Source organism: Sphaerodactylus townsendi, linkage group LG02, assembly GCF_021028975.2.
Source record: "Sphaerodactylus townsendi isolate TG3544 linkage group LG02, MPM_Stown_v2.3, whole genome shotgun sequence".
Lineage (NCBI taxonomy): Eukaryota > Metazoa > Chordata > Lepidosauria > Squamata > Sphaerodactylidae > Sphaerodactylus > Sphaerodactylus townsendi.
This window is the reverse complement of record NC_059426.1, coordinates 155,678,775-155,685,096: the sequence shown is the minus strand read 5'-3', so window position 1 is coordinate 155,685,096 and position 6,322 is coordinate 155,678,775. Positions and strand designations below refer to the sequence as shown.

Below are 6,322 nucleotides of genomic sequence, written 5' to 3'. Positions count from 1 at the left end.
CAGGTTCAAGTCTGAGTGGATCAAGGTCACCCACCAATAGGGCTGCAGCAAAACAGAATTGATCAGAATGACATTAAAAAAAAAGGGTTGTCATAAAACGGAACTTTTTCACGTTAGGCCTTTTTATAAAGCATCTAAGGTTATTACTTTAGTGGCTGAAAGGTTTATGCAGTTCTTTACAAAATCTGCATGTACTCTCCTATTGTATGTATCATGTATTGTATACATTATGCTATTTATAGTGTAATTTGGGGCTGTGGGGCTGTATTGCTTGTACAATGTACTAAACTGTTTATATTGCTTTTATTGTATTGCTTGTCCTTCTGTAAGCCCCTTGAGTCTCAGTGAGAAAGGTTGCCATTTCTCACTAGATTGCCATTTCTCACTAGGGCTATGGTGTAAATACATTTCCAAAGAAAACTGGAAGTGACATCATGGCTCTCTAGGAACTGCCCCAAACACTATGGCTCATTCCGCACACGCAGAATAATGCACTTTCAAGCTGCTTTCAGGGCTCTTTGAAGCTGTGCGGAATGGCAAAAACAGTTGTGAAAGCAGCTTGAAAGTGCATTATTTTGCGTGTGCGGAATGAGCCTATGATTTAGAGTTTCTGGGGATTCCTAGAGGCATGACCACTTTTGGGTTTTCTCCAGAAGTGATGTCATACCGTTGCTGACAGCCACTATTCCAGGCCCTTTCCCTCCTGGTCTCCCACTAATTTCCAGGTTGGAACTGGCAATCCTATTCCTAATAAGCTCAAGGGTGGTCTAAAATCATTAGACATGACAGCCTTTCACAGTGTAATAAAAAGCTTTCTGTCCTGAACCAATGTGTCATTCTTGCTGCTGAATAGTTACAGTTAGATGTATATTGTACATAAGCATGCTTCTTAGCAGAGATGTATATAATGATGGATAAAATATTGCATTTGTTGGTGACCTGCTTGTGACATTAAGTTTTCAATGAAGTTCCATGTCATTTAAGATTTAATTGGATGAGATCCTGAAATTTTAGAGGCTGCAGAACAGCTGAAGAGAGGAAGCTCACGGTCAATTCATAAAGTAAAGAAAGAGTATTCTAAATACTCTGTATAGTATGGTAGCTGGAAGCAGCTGTTAAATCGTTTCTAGCTCCCACGAATAAATATATTTAGCTGACACATCTTTCACGTTGCCAGTGGCTGAAAAAGCACTCTTACAAATCAAAGGATTTATTCTGCACATTTGCCTGCAATCCTTTCATCACTAAATTCAGAATTTTTAAGATTTTTGTTTATTTGTTGTTTTCTGTCTCTGCCATGACAATAGTTTAATTCATTTCAACTTACTTGCTTCTGACTGAATGTCGAGATTACTCCTCAGTATGATTGCTTAATGGAACTTGTTTTCATAGAGAAACAGGTACCTTCTACCATCAGCGGTGGAACTGCGCAAAGGCAAAATAATTTTGGAAAGGGATTAATGACGACGTTTCTAAAATTTTGAAAAGAAATTTCAAATTTAAGCCTGGAGCACAATTAGAAGGTATTTTGGATCAATCAGTAGACAAAGAAGTGGGAACATTCTTTAGATACCTATCAATTGCAGCAAGAATCAAATGGGCTAAGATGTCTGAAGAAATTCCTACAATGTTAATGTTAATCTACCACATTTCTACTAAGATAATACTCCCTTTTTTACACTGTCAAGTCACACTGTCAAGTCAAGTTTACACTGTCAAGTCAAGTCACCCTGTAGGGTTTTCAAGATGTTTAGAGGTGGTTTGCCATTGCCTTCCTCCATGCCACAACCCTGGTGTCACTTGGAGGTTGTCCATCCAAATACTAACCAACAATACTAACCGACCCTGCTTAGGTTCTGAGATCTGAGGAGATCAGACTAGCCTAGAGCTATCCAAGTCAGGGGCCTACACTGGCTGTCTTCATTTTATCTTCACAAGAAATCTATGGCTGATTCCGCATGGGCCAAAAACAGCAGTGTGAAAACAGTGTGAAAATGGTGTAAAAGGGTTTAAAATGGTGTAAAAGGGTTTATACTGCTTTCACACCATTTTCACACCACCACACAGCCTATGTGATAGGTAAGGGTGAGAGGTGAAGATCAATTGTTTAGACATTTATACTCCACCTCTTTTTCTCCTCAGTGGGGACTCAAAGCAGCTTACATTACTCTCCCCTTGTTCATTTTATCCTCACAACACTCTGGCTGATTCCGCATGGGCCAAAAACAGCGGTGTGAAAATGGTGTGAACCCTTTTACACCATTTTAAACCCTTTTACACCATTTTAAACCCTTTTACACCATTTTCACACCATTTTCACACTGCTGTTTTTGGCCCATGCGGAATCAGCCTCTGTGAAGTTAATCTGAGAGATAATGGCTGGTCCAAGGTTGACCAGCAAGCTTCCACAGCAGAGTGAGGACTTTCCAGTTTGACTCCCTATTCTGACACTGTACCTTACAAAGGATGAATGTATTAGGATTTCTTTAAAATCTGTCTGATACATCAGTGGCACTTTTAATAAGTTAAGGAAATTGATTCATGACTGGAATCCTGAATACCCTTTACAGCCCAGTCTTTAAAAGGCAGGCTGAAGCCCATGGATTGCTTTGATGTTAAGAGTATTGTGGTACTTGCACAATTTTATTCGGGTGTAAAATCTTGTGCCTGGACCTCATTTCTTCAAATGCAAAGAGTGGATCCTCAATATGCTGCCATTCTGCTACAGACCTAAAAATCACTATAATCTGGTGGAAGACTGGCTCATGAAACTGCTAAATTGGAACTCATTAGGATGCCATTTTTCATTGCTGGACCCCACCTTGAAATTTTTGTCCTCACAAGTTAACCGACAGCAAAACCTGGGATTCTCCACCAAGCAGATGATAACTAATTTAGCATAGTGGTCTCTGTACCTGTCTTGATTTTACAGAACGACAGTATTTCAGAGGACAGTGGGGTCATGGTGGTGCCATGAAATGCTGGAATTCCATTCTACACCATGGTGAGAGGTGGGGTTGCTAATTCTAAATTGGGAAACTCCTGGAGATTTGGGAGTGAACCCAGGGATGACAGGGTTTGGGGAAGGGACATCAATCAGGAACACCATACAACCCCACCCTTCCAAATAGCCCTGTTTTCTAGGGGAACTGATATGGGCATCAGTTGGAATTCCAGATCTCCAGGCCTCACCTGGTGGCTGGCAATCCTAGCTGAGACTTCACTGAGTGCACGGATGAAGCAGGCTGTAGTCCATAAAGCTCCATAAAGTGTTTAAAGAGTGCCACAACACTCCCATTTATTTTCATTGCACTGAATAATACAGCGACCTTCCCAGGAGCCTTAATGTTGAAACAGCCTAATAACACATGAAAGTCTTGTTTGCACAGGGCTCCCTTAGCACGCCATAAGAATAATTCATAAAACAAGTCCCCCCGCCCACTTTCTTTCTGTATCTGTATGGGAAGGGAGGCTGCAAAATCTTATCACTGAAAACTCTGCTCTTTATGCTCTTATGTAAGTCTTATGCCATCTTGTTGGTAATTGGTTTCAATGTTTATATCTTTTATACTGCTTTTATATTGTTGTATTGTTTTACTGTATGTTCATACATAAGCCGCCTCCAGTCCCCTTGGGAGACTGGCGGGTAGAAATGAACGATATAAATAAATAAATAAATAACCCAGCGCACGAGACTCTCTTAGCAATGCAGCCCCACCTCCTCTACAGCGCTGCACTGTCTCCTGCCATCCGATTGGCTTGTACCTCCACCTTTAACCTCTCACCCGGTCCTCTCTCCAATCGGGCCAGCTCTTTCATTCAACAGAGCTGGGCGAAGGGAAAGAGACGCTGCGCCGAGCAGGCGAGTCTACAGCGCGCGCTCTTCGCCCCGGATTCTCAGAGTGCCGGTGCGCCAACGACGCTCAGCCGGGCAGTGTCGTCGCAAGCTGAGGGTGGAGCGCCCTTTGCGTAGGCCCGGGGCGGGGAGGAGGCGAGCCCAGGTGGATGGAGGAACCTGACAGTTGAGAGGCGCAATGGCGGCGGCGGCGGCGGCACAATGAGGCGACGCCTGTAGCCGGGGCAGCTCCAGGCTTCGGGCCGCCTGGCAGGTAGGAGGCGCCGCCAGCTTCCTTCTTCGCCTTGTTCTCTCTTCCTACCGCCCTTTTGTCTTCCCCTCGCTCCTCTGCCCGCAGGCTGCGCGGTCTGGGCCTCCCCTCGAGTTACCCGCCTTCTCCCAACGTGGCTGGAGGGAGCCTTCGCTGGCTCTTCTGCACGCTGGCTTGGGATCAGTTGCCGTGGTGAGGGTTACTTCTGAGTAAAACATGCTTGCACGTGCTCACGTCTTCCTGCGTCCGTGGTATTTCAAACTCCCCATGGGGGTCTCATTCATACTTTTTTGTGTGTGCCGTACTGAATACAAGGGAGATGCGGGAGGTTTACTTCTGAGGAAGCATGCGGGGAGGCGGATTAGAGGCTCCCCTTCCCACCAAGTCGCTCCCACGCTTTGTACCAATGTTGGTGGGATTTTCCCAGTTGGGTTGCATCCGCATATCTTTGAATATGAGGCTTTGGTTGTTTTCAAGTGGAAGGAAAAAGGTTTGGATTTATACCCTGCTTTTCTCTGGCCCCTTTTGCTCATGTAGAATAATGCACTTTCAGTCCACTTTCACAATTGTTTGCATGTGGATTTTGCTATACCGGCCTGTAAAATCCAGCTGCAAAGTGGATTGAAAGTGCATTATTCTGCATGTGCGGAAGGGGCCCCAGCGGTAAGGAGACTCAAAACGGTTTACAATCACCTTTCCCTTCTCACAACAGACACCTTGTGGGGTTCAGAAAACTGTGACTGGCCCAAAGTCACTCAGCAGGCTTCATGTGGAGGAGTGAGGAATCAAACCTGGTTCTCTAGATTAGAGTCCATTCCTTTTGACCACCACAACACGCTGGCTTTCAGTTGTGGATTTTTTCCTATGTGGGCAAGACAGTTCAGTTGTTCAGACCAAAGGTCTGGGTTGTAATGCTGGGAGAAAAAGGTTGCCACTGGTGTATGTATCTTACTTCATTTTCCTTCCCTTTTCTCTTTCTGCCTATCCGAGTCCCCTAGGTACAGTTTTGATGAATTGTGGGGTCTTGGCATAATGTCATGGATTCAGGGGAGTCTGAAATAGAGCAGCATCAATTGATCCATTCCCATGGGGCTAATAAAAGACTGTCTGGCAGCCTCAGTCTTGCTCATGCTGCCCCAGGTCGATTCCTTCTTTTCAGTTCTGACTCTTGTCGGGCTTGTAGTTAATGCTTTTCTCTCTATAGGGACACATCTGATTCAGCGATCGGGGGAATGCTCTCTAGTTGCTTATTCCTTGAGAGGTTGTTGCCCTGGTCATGGGAGCAAACGTGGCCCTTAACTATTCAGCAATATGAAGGAATAAGAATAATAGACAGTTATATCTTGTATAATGCTAGTCATCTGGTGCCCTCTTTCTTTTGGGTTAAGCTCTTGGGACAGTCCTGCGGAACATTCAAGCCAGGATGGGTGGTATGGGGGATGTGTTTTGCTGTATTGCCCAAGCCATGTAAGGCTAAGTAACATATGCTGAGGTTGTTATATTGGCAAATATATATTCCATTGTGGTAATTTAGTCTTTTAAGCCATAATGTTTGTATCATAGCAACACATTATGTTTTCGAAGAAAAAAATCTATCATCTCTTATATAATGGAGAATACTCCATCTCAGGAATGCCAACCAAAAATGCAGAGGTTGTAGGCTGTTCTGAACATAAGAACATAAGAACATAAGAACTAGCCTGCTGGATCAGACCAGAGTCCATCTAGTCCAGCACTCTGCTACTCGCAGTGGCCCACCAGGTGCCTTTGGGAGCTCACATGCAGGAGGTGAAAGCAATGGCCTTCTGCTGCTGCTGCTGCTCCCGAGCACCTGGTCTGCTAAGGCATTTGCAATCTCAGATCAAGGCGAATCAAGATTGGTAGCCATAGATCGACTTCTCCTCCATAAATCTGTCCAAGCCCTTTTTAAAGCTATCCAGGTTAGTGGCCATCACCACCTCCTGTGGCAGCATATTCCAAACACCAATCACACGTTGCGTGAAGAAGTGTTTCCTTTTATTAGTCCTAATTCTTCCCCCCAGCATTTTCAATGAATGCCCTCTGGTTCTAGTATTGTGAGAAAGAGAGAAAAATTTCTCTCTGTCAACATTTTCTACCCCATGCATAATTTTATAGACTTCAATCATATCCCCCCTCAGACGTCTTCTCTCCAAACTAAAGAGTCCCAAACGCTGAAGCCTCTCCTCATAAGGAAG

General features: G+C 44.3%; 1 protein-coding gene across 1 annotated transcript in view; it reads left to right on the top strand.

Moving 5' to 3' along the window:
• The first annotated feature begins 3,824 nt into the window (after positions 1 to 3,824).
• The window catches only part of DICER1 (dicer 1, ribonuclease III), a 59,638-nt gene continuing 57,140 nt past the window's right edge, over positions 3,825 to 6,322 (top strand). The window contains exon 1 of the mRNA XM_048485297.1: positions 3,825 to 4,109. The gene's annotated coding sequence lies outside the window, so the exon portion shown is untranslated. The remainder of the gene's footprint in view (positions 4,110 to 6,322) is intronic.